This window comes from Bos javanicus, chromosome 11 (assembly GCF_032452875.1).
Source record: "Bos javanicus breed banteng chromosome 11, ARS-OSU_banteng_1.0, whole genome shotgun sequence".
Taxonomy (NCBI): Eukaryota; Metazoa; Chordata; class Mammalia; order Artiodactyla; family Bovidae; genus Bos; species Bos javanicus.
This window is the reverse complement of record NC_083878.1, coordinates 22,034,297-22,057,811: the sequence shown is the minus strand read 5'-3', so window position 1 is coordinate 22,057,811 and position 23,515 is coordinate 22,034,297. Positions and strand designations below refer to the sequence as shown.

Below are 23,515 nucleotides of genomic sequence, written 5' to 3'. Positions count from 1 at the left end.
GAACATCTGGAACTTCTTGGTTCATGTATTGCTGAAGCCTGGCTTGGAGAATTCTGAGCATTACTAGCATGTGAGATTAGTGCAATTGTGCAGTAGTTTGAGCATTCTTTGGCATTGCCTTTCTTTGGGATTGGAATGAAATCCTTTTCCAGTCCTGTGGCCACTGCTGAGTTTTCCAAATTTGCTGGCATATTGCATGCAACACTTTCACAGCATCATCCTTTAGGATTTGAAATAGCTCCACAGGAATTCCATCACCTCCACTAGCTTTGTTCGTAGTGATGCTTCCTAAAGCCCAGTTGACTTCACATTCCAGGATGTCTGGCTCTAGGTGAGTGATCACACCATCATGATTATCTGGGTCATGAAGATCTTTTTTGTATAGTTCTTCTGTGTATTCGTGCCACCTCTTCTTAATATCTTCTGTTTGTATTAGGTCCATACCATTTCTGTCCTTTATTGTGCCTATTTTTGCATGAAATGTTCCCTTGGTATCTCTAATTTTCTTGAAGAGATCCCTATGCTTTCCCATTCTATTGTTTTCCTCTATTTCTTTGCACTGATCACTAAGGAAGGCTTTCTTATCTCTCCTTGCTATTCTTTGGAACTCCACATTCAAATGGGTATATCTTTCCTTTTCTCCTTTGTTTTTTGCTTCTCTTCTTTTCATGGCTATTTGTAAGGCCTCCTCAGACAGCCATTTTGCTTTTTGCATTTCTTTTCCATGGGGATGGTCTTGATCCCTGTCTCCTGTACAATGTCATGAACCTCCATCCACAGTTCTTCAGGCGCTCTGTCTATCAGATCTAATCCCTTGAATCCATTTCTCACTTCCACTGTATAATTGTAAGGGATTTGATTTAGGTCATACCTGAATGGTCTAGTAGTTTTACCTGCTTTCTTCAATTTAAGTCTGAATTTGGCAATAAGGAGTTCATGATCTGAGCCACAGTCAGCTCCTGGTCTTGTTTTTGCTAACTGTATAGAGCTTCTCCATCTTTGGCTGCAAAGAATATAATCAATCTGATTTCTGTATTGACCATCTGGTGATGTCCATGTGTAGAGTCTTCTCTTGTGTTGTTGGAAGAGGGTGTTTGCTATGACCAGTGCGTTCTCTTGGCAGAACTCTATTAGCCTTTGCCCTGCTTCATTCTGTACTCCAAGGCCAAATTTGCCTGTTACTCCAGGTGTTTCTTGACTTCCTACTTTTGCATTCCAGTCCCCTATATTGAAAAGGACACCTTTTTGGGGTGTGAGTTCTGAGAGGTCTTGTAGGTCTTCATAGATGTGTTTGACTTCAGCTTCTTCAGCATTACTGGTCGGGGCATAGACTTGGATTACCGTGATATTGAATGGTTTGCCTTGGAAATGAACAGAGATCATTCTGTCATTTTTGAGATTGCATCCAAGTACTGCATTTCAGACTCTTGTTGACCATGATGGCTACGCCATTTCTTCTCAAGGATTCTTGCCAACAGTAGTAGATATAATGGTTGTCTTGAGTTAAATTTACCCATTCCAGTCCATTTTAGTTTGCTGATTCCTAAAATGTCAACATTCACTCTTGCCATCTCCTGTTTGACCACTTCCAATTTGCCTTGATTGATGGACCTAACATTACAGGTTCCTATGCAATATTGCTCTTCACAGCATCAGACTTCACTTCCATCACCCATCACATTCACAACTAGGTATTGTTTTTGCTTTGGCTCCATCCCCTCATTTTTTCTGGAGTTCTTTCTCCACTGATATTCAGTAGCACATTGGGTACCTACCGACCTGGGGAGTTCATCTTTCATTGTCCTATCTTTTTGCCTTTTCATACTGTTCATGGGGTTCTCAAGGCAAGAATACTGAACTGGTTTGCCATTCCTTCTCCAGTGGACCACATTTTGTTAGAACTCTCCACCATGACCCGTCCATCTTGGGTAGCCCTACATGGCATGGCTCATAGTTTCATTGAGTTAGACAAGGCTGTGGTCCATGTGATCAGATTGGTTAGTTTTCTGTGACTGTGGTTTTCATTCTGTCTGCCCTCTGATGGAGAAGGATAAGAGGCTTATGGAAGCTTCTTGATGGGAGAGACTGACTGAGGGGGAAACTGGGTCTTGTTCTGATGGGCATGGCCATGCTCAGTAAATCTTTAATTGAATTTTCTGTTGATGGGTGGAGCTGTGTTCTCTCCCTGATATTTACCTGGGGCCAAAGCCAAACTACAGTTGGTTTCCCTGGTGGCTCAGAGGATGAAGCGTCTGTCTGCAATGCAGGAGACCCAGGTTCGATCCCTGGGTTGGGTAGACCCCCTGGAGAAGGAAATGGCAACCCACTCCAGTATTCTTGCCTGGAGAATCCCATGGACAGAGGAGCCTGGCGGGCTACAGTCCACGGGGTTGCAAAGAGTCGGACACGATTGAGCGACTTCACTTTCACTTTCAAACTATGACGGTAACGAAGATAATATTGAGCTCCTTTAAAAGATCCCATGCATGTACTGCTACACTCACTGCTGCCAACCCTGCAGCAGGCCACCACCGACCCACGCCTCCACTGGAGATTCCTGGACACTCCTGGGCAAGTCTGGGTCAGTCTCTTGTGTGGTCACTGCTCCTTTCCTGGGTCCTGGTGCACAAGGTTCTGTTTGTCTAAGAGTCTATTTCACAATCCTGTGTAAGTTCCGGCAGCTCTATGGTAGGGTTAATGGCGACCTCCTCCAAGAGGGCTTATGCCATATCCGAGTCTGCTGCACCCAGAGCCCCTGCCCCTGTGGCAGTCCACTGCTGATCCATACCTCCACAGGAGACGCTCAAACACACAGTTCTGTCTCAGTCTCTGTGGGGTCCCTGGGTCCTGGTGCACACAAAGTTTGTTTGAGCCTTCTGAGCATCTCTGGCAGGAATGGGGTTTGATTCTAAACACAAATTTGCCCCTCCTACCGTCTTGTTGGGGCTTCTCCTTTGCCCCTGGGCGTGGGGTATCTCCTCACAGCCGCTCCAGTGCCTACCATCTTGCTGGGATTTCTCTGACCTTGGACGTGGGGTATCTCCTCACAGCCGTGAGACAAACATAAAATAAAACACTTTAATTCAAAAATGCTATTCAGAATCCTTCAGGATTGTTGCTCATAAGAACCAGGGTGCATGGTGGGACTTAGAGTTGAAGGAAATTGCCTTGTTGGCAGTCCTCCTTTCTTTTCCCCTTCTGCTGAAATCAGGGCCAGAGCCAAAGACAGCAATGCCACGTGTCCTGGGAGCACTGAGTAGCATCAATTCTATTAAAGTGAAAATGGGACAGAACCCAGACTCAGGCAGGCAGGAGGCTTGCTGGAGGCTTACTGGGGCCTTGGCAGCCAAGAGCAGGCAGGAATGGGCATCATGAACCAGGATGCAAGCCAGGCCAGCTGCAAAATTGAAGGTCCTGAGTCCAGCCTGACTCCTTGGTACACACTCGGTGTATAATGGGGTGACAAGGCCCACAAGATTCACTCCTTCTACCACCATCCCTCACCTAGACCCCTGCCTGGCCTCTCTGCTAGCCACCTGTTCATTTCAACCCCAGTTTCAATCTGGACACCTCCATCTACCTGTTCTTTTCTATGGTAATGTACCCCTTTACCTCTAAGCTCACGACATTTCTTTTCGCTCATCATTTAGTGATGCTTGAGCTGCTTTTCTAGAATCACAGCCATCATGGCCCCTGGAGCCTGTCTGTGGCACTCACTCCTGTAACTACCCCCCTAAGCAACCAGAGCGTTCAGCCCAGCATTCAGCTAATGTTTTGCTCTTTGCTCTAGGCTGAGAGAGTCAGACTCAGTCTCAAGGCATAATCATCCAAGGGTGTAATGAGGTCAGGCACAGTTCAGATTTTATGGCTATGAAGAGTTGCAGCCTAAAAGGATGAACACAGGAGCAAGAGAGTCTTAGACAGGCTCAACTGCAGTGTTAGGTAAGAGGCTGCTTCAGAATTGGGTGACAAGGAAGAGCATGGGCCCGGCATTTGTGGCCATGTCACTGGGCACCCAGGCCAGGAATGTGAATGAATCCCAGAGGTGAGGCTATCACACTTCCTACCAGGATTGGTTTGGGGACTGAGGTGGACAGGAGTTGGGAATTGGGGCTATTTTTAAGTCCAGCCTTAAGGAGTTAGGGAGGAAGAAGTCAGAAGAATAAAGACGGTCCAAGAAGCAAGTGATCGGATTCCTCTTGCAGGAGACACAGACTTAAAAGATGACTGTTTATAGTAGATTAAGACAGAAAACAATCTTTTATTTCCACTGAAAGAACTATGTTTGGAAGTACTTTTAGGAGGGAAAAAAAAAAGATGGAGTAGGTAGCAGTCTGGAGTTTTCCAAACTAAACAAAAAATGGTTATTATAGTAGCTATAAACTTACTCACAAACCAAGAGCATTTATTTCTGGTGGGCATGCACCTTGAAGAAGGAAAAAGAATAAATATCCCTTTCAGAACTCACAAGTTCAAGTTAAATGACAACTTTCTCCATAGAACAGGTTGTTCAAAGGAAATAGCCCAGGAGAAGGCCTGCTGGTTATAAGGGAACATCTGAGCTCCCATACCAAGATCAAAAAGTGTCCTCCTCAATGTATGTGTCAGTAACGTAATCCTCACACAGTAATCTAATTTGCCACTGTACGTCAATGCAATAATCATCGCAGCAAATACTTAAATATACGCTTCCAACCTGGATCAATGCCCAGAAGTAAAATGCATCCAAGGATCCGATATTCTGACATTTAATAGAAGTTTGAATTATATTTCCAGTCTGCTGTGATTTAATTTTCTTGAGTTCAATATTTAATAAAACAATAGAAAATTATTACAAGTATTTGTGCCATTCAGAAACCACTGGAAAAGATCCTAGTTCTAGGGTCAGATATTAAGAGATTAAATCCCAATTTAGCCACATACTAGCTGTCTAACTAGCAAATGACTCACCCTGTCAGTCCCTCAGTTTTTCTCACCAGCAAAACTGAGAATCATCCTCAAATCTACTTACCATGGCTGCTGTGAGGGTTAATAAGTGACTATATGTGAATTGCTTTAAGCACTGCCAGGCTTAAAGAAAGGACTCAGCAGAAATTAACTAAGGTTTTTATTTTCCAAAGTGGAACCAGGCTACTTAGTCCTCTTGTTTCATTTGTTTGCTTGTTTGTTTCAAATAGCTATACAAACATCTACACATTTTCCGTTTGTTTCAAATATTCTTCCAAATAAATTCTTTTTTAGAAAGAGAAGAATTGAATCGATTATAAACTTCAACATGCAGATTCTGAAGTTATGCGGACTGAGAAGATAACCAGGTGAAGCATCTGAACCTCAGATCACAGAGAAATCTGACTTAATGCAACCTTAAAAGTGGGTGCAGCTTCTGAGTTTCAAATCTGAATTTCCAGAAAGCACTAAGAAAGAAAGAACTGGTGTTGTAGTACTATTTACAACAGCCAGAACATGGAAGCAACCTCAGTGTCCATCAACAGAGGAATGGATAATGAAGATGTGGTACATACACACAATGGAATACTACACTCAGCCATAAAAAGAAACAAAGTTGGGTCATCTGCAGAGACTTGGATGGACTTAGAGACTGTCATACAGAATGAAATAGGTCAGAAAGAGAAAAACAAATATCATACATTAATGCATAGATGTGGAATCTAGAAAAATGGTATAAATGATCTTATTTGCAAAGCAGAAATAAAGACACAAATGTAGAGAAAAAATGTATGGACACCAAGGGGGGAAAGTAAGGGGGATAAATTGGGAGATTGGGGTTAACACATACACACTATTGATAGTATGTATAAAATAGATAACTAATGAGAACCTACTGTATAGCACAGGAATTCTTGGCTGAGCTATTACTACTGTCCTAGTTTTACAATCTGTGAAAATGGAGAACAGAGAGGTTAAGTGGGTTTTCCAAGATCATACAGCTAAGCAGTAGCTGACATAGACCTGAAAACCAGCTTTATTCAATTCCGAAGGACCTTGCTTTTAATCACTGCCTTGCATTATATAGTGAAGTCGCTCAGTCGTGTCCGACTCTTTGTGACCCCATGGACTGTAGCCTACCAGGCTCCTCTGTCCATGGGATTTTCCAGGCAATAGTCCTGGAGTGGATTGCCATTTCCTTCTCCAGGGGATCTTCCCAACCCAGGGATGGAACCCGGGTCTCCTGCATTGCAGGCAGACGCTTTACTGTCTGAGCCACCAGGGAAGTCTTAATGCCTTGCATTAAACCCTATTAAAGTCACAAAATAACAGAAACTAAGAGGATTTTGTGTATTTTACAGGTAAGGAAACTGAAACTAGTGTTGTGAGGTGCCTTGACAAATATCACCTGGTTCATCAAAGCAGAGCCTAGGACTTAAGACTCTTATCTGACAATCCAAAAAGCTTTCTCCTTACCTAATCACTTCCTTTTTAAACAAAAGCAGCCTTATTCTAGCTTTGGCAAACTCAATCAATCTCTTTACTGAATGTTAGAAAAAAATTTCCCTTCCAGAAATGACTTACTCTTGTTTCATAAGCTCAGTCAATTCTTTTGTAATCCAAAATATGCACCCTGAAATAAATTCCATGGGTTAGAAGTCTAAGCACATGTTTGTTTGTTTGTTTGTTTTTTCCTCTCCCTGCTTTCGAAACCGCCACTCAGAGCATGCTGCCTAACACAGACTCCCTTCCAGGGACTGGAACTGATAGAGAAAAAGGAGAAAAAAGACAAAGTGCAAACCTATTTTCACAATCAGATCTTTCATTCAACAGATGATTGCCAAGTAATAGATGTGACTGACAACAGTCACCCAATGAGGTCTAGCATCTTAACCAAGATGCCCGTTGTTTCTGATCCATTTGTTAAAGATGCCCATATTACACTGACCATGTGATGATTAAGGCATTGTTTACCAAACCAGGCATCATGACTGATGTTTTTTAAAAAGTGCATATATGCAAAATGCAAATCTGATTACCTCAATAATAGCCCATTCTTTAGCTTAAAAGGAGATGCTATTTTGGAATTATCAGCAGAAGCTCCCCCTTGGCCTCCCCCACCCCCCACTAAATGTGCTCTTTGCACGAAGCAAAATGTTGATAATAGTTGAATGTGGGGGAGTGGGTAAAAGGGTCTATTATTCTAATCTATTTGAGAATTTGAAAACTTGCACAATAAAGGCTCATTTTTTTTTCCTCAAAAGTAATCCTTTCCTTGGGAAGAAGCTTCCCAGAGTCTTGTCTCATCAGGAAGCAAGGATTAGTAGAGGGCACTGGACTTGAACTCAGAAGTCCATGACCTCTAGCAGTCCAACAACCTCCTGGGCCACAGAGCCTTGAAGGTTCAACCTTCCCTAACTCGTGGTTTGTCTCATAGTCTCCCCTGCATTTGCTCCCATCACACTCCCTGAGAGTCCTTATCATACTGTATTTCCTTTGTCTTCTTCCCCATTTCCCCAGGAATACAAGAACTCGTCTAGAGATGGCGTCACAACCCAGTTAATGCTGAGCCACCAGGACCTAGTACAATGTCTGCATGTATCCAACACTCAGGAAATATCTGGTTGACCAAACGGCTCGTTGCGATTTTTCAGGATCTTACAGAAAACCATGAATGAACTTTTTGACCAACCCAATACTTACTCAAAGAAGAAAGAAACTGACATTGATTAAGTATATGTTCATTAGGAGGGCCCATTTCTTACTGGTGTTGTCAAGATTGAGACCACTTAGCGCAGTGGTTGGTGTGTAGTAAGTACTCATTTACTGGTAGCTGCTTGAATAACAATAATTATTTCTACTATCATTATTATTACCCACCTATCATATGATATTTAATCATCACCTGAAAGAAAATGCTTTCAAAGTCTCCATTACTAAGTGGCAGAATTTGAACCTAAAACTATTTGTCCCCAAAGCTCATGATTTTAGCTCTGCATCATTCTGATTTCTTATGTCACTGCCAACTCTAATGTAAAACAGACTATGTGTGAGTCGCTTCAGTTGTGTTCTACTCTTTGCAACTCCATGGATCATAGCCCACCAGGCTCCTCTGTCCATAGGATTCTCTAGGCAAGAATACTGAAGTGGATTGCCATGCCCGCCTCCAGGGGATCTTCCTGAACCAGGGATCAAACCCTGGTCTCAGGCATCTCCTGCATGGGCAGGCGGGTTCTTTACCACTAGCACCATGTGGGAAGCCCAAGTCAGTCTATAGATGGGCCTAAAAAGAGCTGAAAGAGCTCAGTTGTGGATTGTTAACCCCCTCCATTGAATGTCAGATTCTAGAGGTAAGACACCTGACACTTTCCACGGCTGAGAGGAAGAGACATCAAACTGTTCCAGGCTGCTTAAACTCAATTTAATCCCTGAGTGAACAGAAAGAAACAAACAGCAGTCACTACAGTTCATGTGGCTGAAATAAATGTATATTTCGCTTGAGTCAGCAGTGTCCCCCCTACTCTGAAAACGCATTAGTGTTAGTTTACTGTACATATACTTTTCTCCTTAGACTTGGTTTAATTGTGACTATGAAGTCACATGGGGATGGCTAGTCCCAACAGCACAGGTTTGAATTAAATGTTAAGAGAACACTGGGCTGAAACAATTTCCTTTTCCTTCATCTGCATTTGAATTTCCCTTTTCCTAAGGAGCTGTGGATAGCAGATGTTAGGGAACACTAAGTTGAGGGTGACTGGCTGGGCAAGGGCTGTAGTAAGGGATAATCAGTCTATGAGTTCTGCCTGTTTCACTAATTTGGTGATCTCAGACCAGTCACTGTTGCTCTTTATGCTTCTGTTTGCCCAGCCATAAAACAAGAAAAATCATGCACGGTAGAGTTGGGAGTTAACATTAACAAGTACCCTTAAAACCCACATAAGACTTAATAAAAATTTATTGCACACAGAAATCTCCATATTTTTACACCTTCCCATTAAGAAGGTGTCACAACAAATGTCATATGATATCACTTATATGTGGAATCTAAAAAAGATACAAATGAACTTATTTATAAAACAGAAACAGACTCACAGACATAGAAAACAAGCTTATGGTTACCCAAAGGGGTGGGGAGGGAAAGATTAGGAGTTTGGGATTAACAGATACACAGTACTGTATATAAAAATAGATAAACAAGGCCCTACTATATAGCACAGGGAACTATATTCAATATCTTACAATATCCTATAATGGAAAGGAATCTGAGAAAGAACATATATATATATATATATGTTCTTTTATATACATTTATCTCTGAATCACTTTGCTGTACACCAGAAGCTAACACAATATTGTAAATCAACTATATTTCAATTAAAACGATGTTTTTTTAATTTTTAAAAAAACTCTCAAGAAAGCACAAATTTTCTAAGCTTCATTCTCATAAGCCTTTCCAGCCCACAGCTGAAGAGCCAGCATCAGCCAGACACAGCCAGCCATTCTCAGGCAGAAAGTAGCCTCAGGGTCCCTTCGGCTTCCAGAAATCAGATATGACCTCCTTGCAACGTTTTCCTTGTGAACTCAGCCAGGTACCTAGAATTGGACTTCCAGGACCAGCCCTCAGATACTCCTTTTCAAAATTTGTTGTTCAGACCATCAGAGAAAATTATAATTCCATCAAACAATTAAGATAGAGCTCACATTTGTAGCTTTCTGGGGAACGCAGAGTGAAATCCAAAATTACCTCCTTAGCAAGAAAAGTGACTGAAAGTGAAAGTCGCTCAGTAGTGTCTGACTCTGCAACCCCAAGGACTATACAGTCCATGGAATTCTCTGAGCCAGAATATTGGAGTGGATAGCCTTTCCCTTCTCCAGGAGATCTTCTGAACCCAGGTCTTCCTCATTGCAGGTGGATTCTTTACCAGCTGAGCCACAAGGGAAGCCCCTAGCAAGGAAGGAAAGTCCTTAAAACAATAAAAATGAATCAAAGATGTGGCAATAAAGTGTTAAAGGCAGGAATACCTTCGATACTGAAAAGTTTGTCAACACCTTTGAAGTTCAGTGGTTTCACCTCTTTCCAAGTGTTGGGGCTTTTTTTTTTTTTAAAGGACATGAAGAACCTTAAAGAGGTCCTGGGAAGTCAGATGTTTTGCTCTTCAACATCAAACTCTCCTGGAAGATAATAAGGAGCTCCCCTTCAAGCTACACAAATAAAATAATAAATAGGAAAATAGTGGGGAAAATAGGAGATAGTAGAATTGATGAGGACCAAATGTTTGGAAAGCAAAAGAGTATTTCAGGAACCTGAAGGTGAACTTCTAACAATTTATTGACCTGGTAGAAAAGTCTAGAAATTGTGATCATAATGGAACACTGAGACAACTTCCTGAAGGAGTTCATAAGCCCTCATGAACAAAAGGGAACAATGGATCAAGACACCCAGAAGAGCCCTGAGAGTTAGGGAGGAAAATTTTGTCTTGCCCTTGTATGATGAGCAAGAGCTAAACATAACTAGTTGTGCAATGAGTTGACTAGTTGAATGAATACTAAATCAACTCTTCTGAGTACACGGAGTTGTCTTCAAATAACCCACTCATGTTTTTAAGCTTTAAGTCAAGAATCCTAACCAAGTATTATTTACAACAACAAATACTGAGACTGACAGATCCTAAATGCCAACTGATATCCACAAGGGTCGTTAAATCAGCCTAGACTGGAAACACCTACACACTCTCTAGCACAAGGAGAAAACATGTAAACACCACAGAGGTGACCTTATCCAGGCTCCACGCCCCCTTTTCGGTTTCTAAAACCATCGCTATGACCCTTCACCTAGTATGCCTTTCCCCACCTTCATGGCCCACTCCTCACACTTGTCCCTACAAATTACACTCTTATTCCCAGAGTTTGCAGTAATCTGGTTAAGGTAATTTATATTAAATTACAGACTTTTGATGACCCTAATGTTTCCAGAAGAATTTTCATTTTTACAATAAAAGACCCAATAAATTCAACTGATGGTCAGTGTAAAGGTTTTAGTTACATATAGAGAATATTTTTTATATGAGAGTGTTTTAGTGAGAGATACAAGTTATTGAAAACAGATCAAGCTACCACAAGCCAAGAGGGAAACTGGGTTTCATTTTTCTGTCTCCCTAAAAACCATTTTAACAGTTTCTTTATCTACATGGCAGAATAAAGCTGTACTATGCTCTCGAGATTCCACATTGCAGTTCTAGAGACCGACTGACTACCTCTAAATGCCATTTTTAATTTACAGGGAGAAAATCTGACTGGCACAGCCCGGCTTCCTTTGCAGCCAGGGACATGGGTATGACACAGCCCAACCATGAATACTGAGGTCCTACCGAGGGGTAGGGAGTTGTATTGGTAGGTATTATACAGGCTAAATGGATATCCTAAAAGCTCTGCTATAAAGGCCTTCCTGCAGAACCTTTGAATCTGTGTTTTCCAAACTTCTCTGAGGGTAGAATCATCAGACCCTAGACTGAAAAGTCTGAATCAGTGGACCTGGCAATGTCTATTTTTAGTAACTACATCAGGTGATGATTATCGTGAGGTAAGCTTGGGAAACTCTGTTGAATCAAACCAGAGGCTACTGCCTATACAGAAGGACATGTTTGACCTGTGTAGCCAAAATCTCCCATCCTGCATTCCTCAAAGTGTCTTGACCTATGATTGTCAATGAGCCTACTCTCTCCACAATCTGATCTCTTGGAAGTCTTCTTTAAAAAAAAAAAAAAAAAAAATTTACTTATTTTGGCTGCACTAGGTCTTTGTTGCCAGGTGCAGGACTTCTCTAGCTGCAGAGAGCAGGGGCTACTGTCCAGTTGGTGGCACATGGGCTACTCGTTGAAGCGGCTCTTCTTGTTGCAGAGCACGGGCTCTAGGACACATGGGCTGCAGCAGTTGCAGTTCTCGGGGCTAAGTGGCTCTGCGGCATGTGGGATCTCCCCGGACCAAAGACCAAACCCGTCCCCTGCATTGCAAGGCAGATTCTCAACCTCTGGACCAGGGAAGTCTTCTTGGGAGTCTTCTATCCTGAATCATTTCAAAGTCTCAGGAAATAACTATGAGGAGACTCAACATTACCCACACTTCGGAGAAGGCAATGGCACCCCACTCCTGGAAATTTTGCCTGGAAAATCCCATGGACGGAGGAGCCTGGTGGGCTGCAGTCCATGGGGTCATTAAGGGTCAGGCACGACTGTGCGACTTCACTTTCACTTTTCATGCACTGGAGAAGGAAATGGCAACCCACTCCAGTGTTCTTGCCTGGAGAATCCCAGGGACGGCAGAGCCTGGTGGGCTGCTGTCTATGGGGTCGCAGAGTCGGACACGACTGAAGTGACTTAACAGTAGCAACTTTCACAGGATATTTGGGCCCAAAGCATGGAAAAATAAAACAGCATGGAAAATCTTGGGGCCCAAAGATTTTAATTCTTTTTGGATTAAAAAGAAATAGTCAACTTTCCATACAGACTTCCCTCCTCCTCCTTAGAGATCAGGATAGCATGAAAAACTCTCTTCCCTTAAGAACTCCAACTGCCTTGAGAGTAGGTGAGTTTGACATCCTTCACATTCTTACTTCACCCCAATCCCACCATTTCAGTTAACTGGGTGTCCTGGTCTCAAGAATTTTATCACATAGCTTAGAAGATCGATGTGCTACTCCTAAAACAGCTTCATAAAGGATAGTGTAACAAATTAAAGGCTTAGCTTTACCTATTAAGACTCACATAATATTATCCTAATAATACAATGCTGGTTTATTTTCAGGCTGGGGTTATCAACTAAAGGATACCCTTATAAACTAAGGAACAAGCAGATACTTAATGACAACTGCCAAAATCTTTTTCCTGTGTAAAGCACTGTTGAGGTTTTCAAAAGATGTATCAGAAATACAAAAGGCCAGTGAACATATGAAAAAATTGCTCCACCTCAGCAAGTATACAAATTAAAAGAATGAGCTCATTTTTTACCTATCAAATTGGCAAAGACAAAAAAAGAATAATCCCCAGTGCTGGTAAGGTTGTGAGAAGGTTGACTCCCTTGCTGAAAGGAGTATAAATTGGGATGGCTTTTCCAGAAGGTAATTGGAATATGTATTTGTAAAGTCTTAAAAGTGGCTACATTTCTTAATCTAGCACTTTTTATTTGTAAGAATTTATCCTAAAAAAAAAAAAGAACTAAGACTGGGCTCATAGATTTATGACAAGATTGTTCATTATAACACTGACTATATTGGCAAGTACCTGGAGAAAAGAACCCAGCAACAGAAAATAGTTAAGCAAACTAAGGCAGAGACATACAATGGATATATTGCACTGTCACAAAAAACTGAGGAGGTATGATAATATTTATAGATGTGGAGTATTTAATATGTTGGCAAAAAAAATCAGTTTAAAAAATATTTATAAAAATAAAAAAATTTTAAAAAATTATAAGAGGTATGACCTCATTATTGTATTAAAAATTGTAGTAGACTATTTGGGCACAGTTGCTAGTCTGTAATTCATTACTGGGAATCACCCCCACAAACCTACCTGAAAGGGGTGGTCTTCCTGGTCCTGTTTTAGTAACAGCTTGACATTGGCTGATAAAAGTGTGGGATCAGTAAATAGCTAGAATTCTCTGACTGGAGAATAAGAACTAACAGACACAATACCGTGCTCACATGATTGCTGAGGAATAAACTGAAGGATGCTGTTCAATTAGGGCAGGGATGGCCATTTTCACTCACTCGCAAGCGGAAGAGTAGCTGAATGAGCCTTGTCTGCAGGAAGGAAAGGGGGAGAAGAGAGAAACAGAACATGAGCTTCAAAAGACTGTGATGTGTGGAAGGAGGAGTGTCCTCTCCCTAACTTTAAAACCTCCTTTTATTGAACTATCTTGAATCACATAAAGAGTAAACTTCTGAATTTAACAGATACGAGCACCGAAGAATTGATGCTTTTGAACTGTGGTGTTGGAGAAGACTCTTGAGAGTCCCTTGGACTGCAAGGAGATCCAACCAGTCCATTCTAAAGGAGATCAGTCCTTGGTGTTCTTTGGAAGGAATGCTGCTAAAGCTGAAACTCCAGTACTTTGGCCACCAGATGCGAAGAGTTGACTCATTGGAAAAGACTCTGATGCTGGGAGGGATTGGGGGCAGGAGGAGAAGGGGATGACAGAGGATGAGATGGCTGGATAGCATCACGGACTCGATGGACGTGAGTCTGGGTGAACTCAAGGAGTTGGTGGTGGACAGGGAGGCCTGGCGTGCTGCGATTCATGGGGTCGCAAAGAGTCAGACACGACTGAGCAACTGAACTGAACTGATCCCTGAAAGATGGTATTTCAGACCAATTTTCTCTGCTTTTTCTTTTAAATTGTAACATGACATGAAAGGTCAAAAAGCCTGCACTCCACCCAGGATTATGCACTTAACTGTGTGATTTGGAGGAGTCATTCTACCATCTAGATTCTGTGAGACTTTCAAGCAGGAAATCCCAGCTTTTTAGAAAGGACAAAGTAGACTCATGGGGGTAGGACCCAGAGAACTCCCTGTCTGCCCATCTTGCAGGTGACTCAAAACCCAAGTGAAAAAGACTGAATCATGCCCTGCCAGTGAGTGGCAGTCTAGATGTGAGTCCTGGTTCTTCTGAGGACACCAGCAAGTGGGTTCGGGCAAATTGCTTAATGATTTTATAGCTCAATCTCCCTATCTGTAAAATGGGATTAATTTTTTAAATTAATTAATTTATTTAAATTGGAGATAATTACTTTACAATATTGTGGTGGTTTTTTGCCATACATCGATATGAATCAGACACAGGTGCACATGTGTCCCCCTATCCTGAACCCCCCTCCCACCTCACCCCATTCCTCTGGGTTGTCCCAGAGCACTGGCTTGTCCTGCTTTGTGCATCGAATTTGCACTGGTCATCTATTTTACATATGGTAATATACATGTTTCAATGCTATTCTCTCAAATCATCCCACCCTTGCCTTCTCCCACAGAGTCCAAAAGCATGTCCTTTACACCTGTGTCTCTTTTGTTGTCTTGCATATAGGGTGGTCATTACTGTCTTTTTAAATTCCATATATATGTGTTAATATGTTGTATTGGTGTTTCTCTTTCTGACTTACTTCACACTGTATAATAGGCTCCAGTTTCATCCACGGCATTAGAACTGACTCGAATGCATTCTTTTTTTATAGCTGAGCAGTATTCCATTGTGTATATGTACCACAACTTCCTTATCCATTTGTCTGCCAGTGGACATCTAGGTTGCTTCCATGTCCTAGCTATTGTACACAGTGCTGCAATGAACATTAGGATACATGTGTCTCTTTCAATTCTGGTTTCCTCAGTGTGTATACTCAGCAGTAGGCAGTTCTATTTCCAGTTTTTTAAGGAATCTCCACACTGTACTCCATAGTGGCTGTACTAGTTTGCACTCCCACCAACAGTGTAATAGGGTTGGGATTAATTCTTACACAGCTTCCTTAGGACTGCTGAAGGATTCAGCTGAGCTATTTCAAATCCTGAAAGATTATGCTGTGAAAGTGCTGCCCTCAATATGCCAGCAAATTTGGAAAATTCAGCAGTGGCCACAGGACTGGAAAAGGTCAGTTTTCATTCCAATCCCAAAGAAAGGCAATGCCAAAGAATGCTCAAACTACTGCACAATTGCACTCATCTCACATGCCAGTAAAGTAATGCTCAAAATTCTCCAAGCCAGGTTTCAGTAATACGTGAACCGTGAACTTCCTGATGTTCAAGCTGGTTTTAGAAAAGGCAGAGGAACCAGAGACCAAATTGCCAACATCCGCTGAATCATCAAAAAAGCAAGAGAGTTCCAGAAAAACATCTATTTCTGCTTTATTGACAATGCCAAAGTCTTTGTGTGGATCACAATAAACTGGGGAAAATTCTGAAAGAGATAAGAATACTAGACCACCTGACCTGCCTCTTGAGAAATCTGCATGCAGGTCAGGAAGCAACAGTTAGAACTGGACATGGAACAACAGACTGGTTCCAAATAGGAAAAGGAGTACGTCAAGTCTGTATATTGTCACCCTGCTTATTTAACTTATATGTAGAGTACATCATAAGAAACGCTGGACTGGAAGAAACACAAGCTGGAATCAAGACGGCTGGGAGAAATATCAATAACCTCAGATATGCAGAAGACATCACCCTTATGGCAGAAAGTGAAGAGGAACTCAAAAGCCTCTTGATGAAAGTGAAAGTGGAGAGTGAAAAAGTTGGCTTAAAGCACAACATTCAGAAAACGAAGATCATGGCATCCGGTCCCATCACTTCATGGGAAATAGATGGGGAAACAGTGGAAACAGTGTCAGACTTTCTTTTTTGGGCTCCAAAATCACTGCAGATGGTGATTGCAGCCATGAAATTAAAAGACACTTACTCCTTGGAAGGAAAGTTATGACCAACCTAGATAGCATATTGAAAAGCGGAGATATTACTTTGCCAACAAAGGTCCGTCTAGTCAAGGCTATGGTTTTTCCAGTGGTCATGTATGGATGAGAGAGTTGGACTGTGAAGAAAGCTGAGTGCTGCAGAGTTGATGCTTTTGAACTGTGGTGTTGGAGAAGACTCTTGAGAGTCCCTTGGACTGCAAGGAGATCCAACCAGTCCATTCTGAAGGAGATCAGCCCTGGGATTTCTTTGGAAGGAATGATGCTAAAGCTGAAACTCCAATACTTTGGCCACCTCATGTGAAGAGCTGACTCATTGGAAAAGACTCTGATGCTGGAAGGGATTGGGGGCAGGAGGAGAAGGGGACAACAGGGGATGAGAAGGCTGGATGGCATCACTGACTCGATGGATGTGAGTCTGAGTGAACTCCGGGAGTTGGTGATGGACAGCAAGGCCTGGCGTGCTGCAATTCATGGGGTTGCAAAGAGTCGGAAACGACTGAGCAACTGAACTGAACTGAACTGAACTCATGTAAAGTTCTTAGCATAGGAACTAGAACATAAAATAAGCATTAGTTGTGGTCTCCAGAGGCCCTATTCAAGGAAAAGGTATTCCTTACTTTCCAAGAAACAGATTAGTCCCCTAGGCCAATGCTTCTCAAACTTCAGTGTGCCTAGAATTCCCTAAAGATGTTGCTAATAAGCAGATTTTGGTGTGGGCTCAGAATTTGCAATTCCAACTAGTTCTAGGTAAAACAAAGCAGGTAATCCACCAAGCTGTGTTAGTGTTAACACTTCTGCCTCAAAGAAACGCATAAAACCTTCTCATACCTGTTTCCAATGTGCAAAAGAACCCTCAATCAACTGGAAAGTTTTAAGAGTGGGACCTTTTAATTACTTAGATGTTCTCACTAAATTGGAGTTAAACATCGCCATGTTTTCAGTTTCAGCTTTCAGAGCAACTGCTTCTAAAATATATTATTAGTTCACTTTTTGGCTTTGGTAAGTTCAGGACATAATTTAATCTTTCTTGGATGATTTGTGAGGCACTTCAGACTCTTACAGTGCCTCTGGTCATTATTTAGAGCATTCATTTTCATTGCCTGGCTCCACAGACACAGGAGTTATGGGGTAAGAAATTGGACTGAATTTGTTCAGACCCAGAGCATAGTCTGAACTCCGTTGAAGGGTTTTATGTGTTTCTACTGATTCTTTGGAATGAGTGTCTTTGCTGACCATAAAGTGAAATGAAGGATGCTATTCTGGTTACTTGAAGGGTCTGATCATGCTCTGAATAGTTGAGTTATATACACTGCTACAGAATAACACCATGCCATGCCAGGGGTGCAGCCAGGCACTCCTGGCCAATCTGTGGAGGATGCTAAAAGAAGCATCCCTGGGAAACACTCAAGACTTTGAGGATATCAGGAGCTCTTTTACCTCATCACTTATGCAATATTGCTTTCTCCCCAGGCTTGTCTTAACAAAGAATTAGGGCAGCTTCAAAGCCATTTCGCAAATAAACAGACTCAAGACTGCTGCTACTGAACACTCAGGAAACCTGCTTTTCTTTACTCATGGTGGTTTTCAGAGGATTTCTACTCCATGGAATGGTCATTTCTTAAGCTATTTCAAACTCACAAGATCTATTGGGAATCACATGAACCATGTCTAGCCTTGCCTGGCTGTTTTTCTCAGTTCAGTTCTATTTCCTTCCTTCTCCTCCATCCCCCTCCATCCTTTCTTCTCATCCTCCTCCTCCCTCCCATGCATTCTTGCTGAGGCATGACACTCTCAGAGAAGGCTGCACCCTCTCTCCCACCCCTGCTATTTCCCATCCTTGCTCTCTGAGCTTACTCCTTTAAACCAGTTCTATTCTTATAGGAAAACTTGGTCTCCTTTTGATATATTTAAGTCAGGCCCCATTTCTCCCAGATATTTCCCTGAATCTTTCCAAATGTCTGCAGGTCTCAGCACACAGACGTTCTTACCAAAGACTGTTAACAAATGCTCTTTTGGAGCCTGAGATACATCCAGTCTGACCCTCCCTTCAATAGACATGGGTGTGAGAGTTTGCTTGGACAACCCTGCAGCAACACCATTATCAACCCAAAATAAACACAAATCTAACTCCAGTAGCTTTGAAGAATCATGTAGATTAACATCAGTCACATTATGTTTTAAAAGTTCTAATAGACACTATTTAAAAGTAAAAAGAAACAGCTAAAATTAATGTTGGAGATGTGGTAAGGTAAGTAGCTTCAGTCGTGTCCGACTCTGTGCGACTCCATAGACGGCAGCCCACCAGGCTCCCCCGTCCCTGGGATTCTCCAGGCAAGAACACTGGAGTGGGTTGCCATTTCCTTCTCCAATGCATGAAAGTGAAAAGTGAAAGTGAAGTCGCTCAGTCATGTCCGACTCTTCGCAACCCCATGGACTGCAGCCTACCAGGCTCCTCCATCCATGGGATTTTCCAGGCAAGAGTACTGGAGTGGGGTGCCATCGCCTTCTCCGTACCTTACTGGAGATGTACCTTAACCCAATATATTAAAATATTATCATTTCAATGAGTATTCAGTATAAAAAATTGTCAACAAAATAGGTATTTGACATTCTTTTTCTATACTAAGTCATCCCCTGTGCATGCTACACTTGCTGCGTGTCTCAGTTTGGACCAGCCACACTTTAATGGCTCAATGGGCAAAGGTGGGCCCTAATGTCCACATAGAAAGAGAAGAATGTAGATGTCTACTGTGAGTCCCATAAAGGAGCAGAGTGAAAGTTTTTACAAGCATATCATAAAGGCTACATCTTTAAAACCTTTCTTAGACAACTCTCCACCCAAGGCAAGTGCTAAGAATCTCACACCCCACTCACCCCCTCGCTGCTTTGTTCTGTTCTTCATTTTCCCTCCTCCTCAACTTGCTTTTACTGGCCTAGGCCCCTGATACTGAAAATGCTTCTCTGACTGCTTTTCCTCCAAGAATTAGTCCTTCTGGAATTATAGTGAATAAAATGATCTATTTTGTTGGGTGATTCTTCAAGGTTCCTGGTTCACCCGGCACCTGCTCACCAGTCTCCCAGGTTTCTTGAGGGTGCCTGGGTGAACACAAGTGATCCCCAGCCGGAAACACATGAGCCACTCTTCAGATGCGTGGGGACTTCACCAAGGCAACGGAATCTGCCTGTGGTGAAAATGCTCCTGCTAACCAGCCCACTTTGCAGAGCCCTTCTCAGGATCGCTGCCAGCACTGCAGTTCTAACAGGAGAGTTACTGAGAAGAGGAAGGATTCTGCTCTGTGACAAAGACCATTCCCTCCTTCTGACACCTAGAGTCTTGGGAATGAGAAGGTAGAAGACACGGAGGCAAAGCAACACTCCCTGGACAGCAGTTTTATTATATTCAGCTGTAGGGGCTACAGAATTAATCATGATCTGTTTGTACAGCTTTCCTGTCAACACTAGTTATAGCTACCTTGTGCTTCTCTAAGAACTCAGAGGGGATGTTTCCCAAAGACAATCCAGGTGGAGTTACAGTTTCTGGTGGTGAGAATGATTTGCTCATGTCCAGCACTATCTTCCCTAAGATTGTGAAACTCATATTTTTAAAAAGTATTTATTTATTTGGCTGTGTCAAGTCTTAGTCATGGCATGCAGGATCTTTAGTTGTGGCATATGAACTTAGCTGTGGTCTGTGGAATCTAGTTCCCTAACCAGGGATTGAACCCAGGCTCCCTGCTACTGGAGCTGTAGCCACTGGATCACTAGGGAAATCCCTGAAATATCGTTTTGAATCATTTAGTTGGAATGAAGATGGAAAACATTGCTCATAAAATAGATGCCTCTATCTATGGACAACAGATAATAACAATAACATCTAGCTAAGTAGCCTTGATCATCATGAGTCACAGCTGGATCTAACTGTTCAGCTCAGTCATATCCAACTCTTTGTGACCCCATAGACTATAGACCACCAGTGTCCTCTGTCCATGGAATTTTCCAGGCCAGAATACTGGAGTGGGTTGCCATTTCCTACTCCAGGATCTAACTGAATAAATCCTTATTATTATTATAGCCACACAAGAGATATGATTGGACCATGCAAATAACCCAAATGTTCTCAGGAATCACAATCAACTAGACTCCCAAGGGTCATCCAGACCAAAAAAGACCTAAAGCTAGTCTAGTAAACCCCTTAAGTCTTCTAAACCAATGCAGTACTGGCAGAAGTGAGTCACCCAGGGAGAGCACGGATTGAACAGCACTCAGTCCAGCATCTTTTTACCTCATATCAATCACTTCAAGAGACCTTGTGCTGAAGACTTGGCTACTCTCAATACTCCCTTTGTATCTAAACATTAATAAATATCCAAGAAATATCAATTGTTCTTTTCATCTTCCCCCAGCTGAATCGAGTCATTCTAATACTGAATGGCTTTTTAATATCTTTGACACACTCCCTTTCCTATGTCTGCCAATATTATAATGCATTATTTGGCTGGTGATTTTTCTCATTTCTCTTCTCAACTCAGCAGCCAGAACTGCTCCTCCTGACTTGGCAGAAGTTGAGGATGTCCATTCTTGCTGACTTTTGTGCTTGTTCATTGCCAGAAACCCATAATGTTTAAGATTTTTCATTTTTCCTCTGCATTTTTTTGAGAGGAATTATTATTTGTGGCCAGAAATTCCATAGTTTTCAAATTTACTCTATAGTTCCTAAAGTACCTAACATAGGCCCTTATTTCTTTGAAATCCTAAAGAAACATACAATTGTCAAGTAATACAAGTTATGCAAGAATTCTATATACATACAGTCTGATTAACCGAAAGGTATTTTATTATTGTTAAATATAGGAGCATGTTTTCCTGAGTGTGGCACACAATCATAGTTTCCTCTGAGCTAGTTTATTTATTACACTTCTCTCTGCTGACCTGGATGAATAATCATCTCAGGTAAGTTTAAGACAGTTGAGGCAAAGTGGAAAAGGCGCCAATGAACTGGACTCTGCCATTAACTATCTGTATCCTTGGAAAGTCACTTAATACCCACAAACCACATTTATCTTCATCTGTTAAAACAGGAGACTAGATTAGACCAATGACTTCCAAGGTGCAGATCCCTGGTGGCTTCTAAATTCATGGCATCTCCAAGTCCATGTGTACACCTAATAGGTTATAGTTGAAATAAACAATATGTCTCATTCATCCAGGTGTAGCTATTTGTTTCAAATATATGTAATTGCTGTTCTGATTAACAAATTTAAATTCAGGCAAATGATTATTGAATTCATAGTGGCATATTGTCATTATACATCTTCTCAACCCATGGATACTACAAGTTTAAGTCCTACTGAATGGGAATCCAACAACGTTCAGGTTGAAAAGGGATTCTCACACTTGAAGATTTCTGAATCTCTGTGGTATGCTCATCTGTAAGATCCCTTGCAACAGTACAATTCTGTGTTTAAACATTTCTACTTTGACAGGGGGTCTTCCATGCTCTAATTCAAAGGCCAGTAAGGGAAACAGTTGAGCATGGGTCAGACTTGGAGTAACCGTCAGCTCACAACATGCAGTCTGGTCACATTGCACTCTAGCTGCAAAAACTCTTGCAGAGGAGAGGAAAATTCCAGATGAGGGCTATTGCTGTCTTAGAAGATTTCTTGAGACTTTCTCCCCCCGACCCTTTTCTGTTCCATTTAACTGTTGACTCACTTCAGGCTATATGTTTCTGGAACAAGCAATCTAATCTGTATCAATTATGGCAGCCAAACATGAAGCAAGCAGTCTAGCCTCCTTTATAGCCTTAGTATTATAACTGGAAACAAGAAGTCTTTTCAAAATAAGCAAATGCAAATACTAAGCAAATTATACCCAAACCACTTCTTTGAGGAAACATCTAAGTTTTTTTTCACCTTAATATAAGCCTTAGGATAATCCTGATGGTGAAAATTATTCCAAGGATGTAAGACTATATACTCATTTATGTAAGAAGCCAAGTTTAATGATTATAAAAATAAAAGAATATAAATATCTTTTAAAGAACTAAGGAAGGGATAACTTAATTATGAGTTCCTTGAAGGATGGACTATCTTTTATTTATCTCTGTGTCTCTGTATCCAAGCATTTATGGTTGTTATTATATTTATTAGATGGTGAGTTTCCTGAATACGAAAAGAAGAACTGGAAGAAGATCTTGACTGTCCTTCAACTAAAAGGAATAGGATTTGAAATAATCAATCACAGCCTGTGAAATCAATATGAATAACACAGAACTGAAGAATATTTATGTAAATGCATTTTCTAAAAGCTTGGGGGGAAATGGGAAATGAGCCAGTAGAACTACCAGAACATATCACTGTAAAGTGATATCAATTTTCCACTATCTGAAAACAGACTTCTTGGGAACCGGTTTATCAGATTATTATGGAGTAAGCAAACTACCTAGGAAATAAAAAGTGGCTAAAAATGTCAGAAGAATGACCTGAAGGAACCATTTGCTCCAATCTAAAGATGCCAGAGAGCAGAAGACACTAAAATTTGTAGGGAAAGAATGAAGAAACACTATTAAAAAGAAAGTTGGGTCAAGATGCTCAAGAAATAAAGTTTAGGCAAAAACAAAACAACTGACTTAAAATGTTTCAAAAGAGAGAGGGCAGTGGTAAGTTTGTGATGTATGAATGGTTAGCTTGACAACAAAAAGAAACTTCAACCAAAGAAAGAATTATTTACAGGAATAATAAAAGTGGAAATCAACATTTTTTTAGTAAATATTATGCACCTGGCACTATTCTCATCTAATTCCATCTTCCCAATTCTGTCATTAGGTATGTGCAATGTGATCTCATTTTTCAGATGAGGTTGGAAACATTTGTCCTGGGTGACCCAACCAGAAAGTGGCAGGGCCAGGATTCAAAAACAGGACTCTTTGACATGATGGGTATTCAACCCTGCTCACACTGGGGATCCTGATGGAAAGTAAAGGAGCAAGAGGAGCAGCATCGCTGTGAAAAGTTTAAGGTTGACTTTTACTAAATCCGTGAGAAAAGCCTAGCTAGCTGCACATGGAAGAAAGTTGGAATGGTCCACCTCATAAAACAAGGCAACTGAGCATCATTTT

At 41.5% G+C, this 23,515-nt stretch overlaps 1 protein-coding gene across 1 annotated transcript in view; it reads right to left on the bottom strand.

Annotated features, from left to right (window-relative positions):
- TMEM178A (transmembrane protein 178A) overlaps positions 1-23,515 on the bottom strand; it is a 286,152-nt gene that overhangs the window by 91,174 nt on the left and 171,463 nt on the right. The window contains exon 3 of the mRNA XM_061432152.1: positions 13,646-13,744. The gene's annotated coding sequence lies outside the window, so the exon portion shown is untranslated. The remainder of the gene's footprint in view (positions 1-13,645; positions 13,745-23,515) is intronic.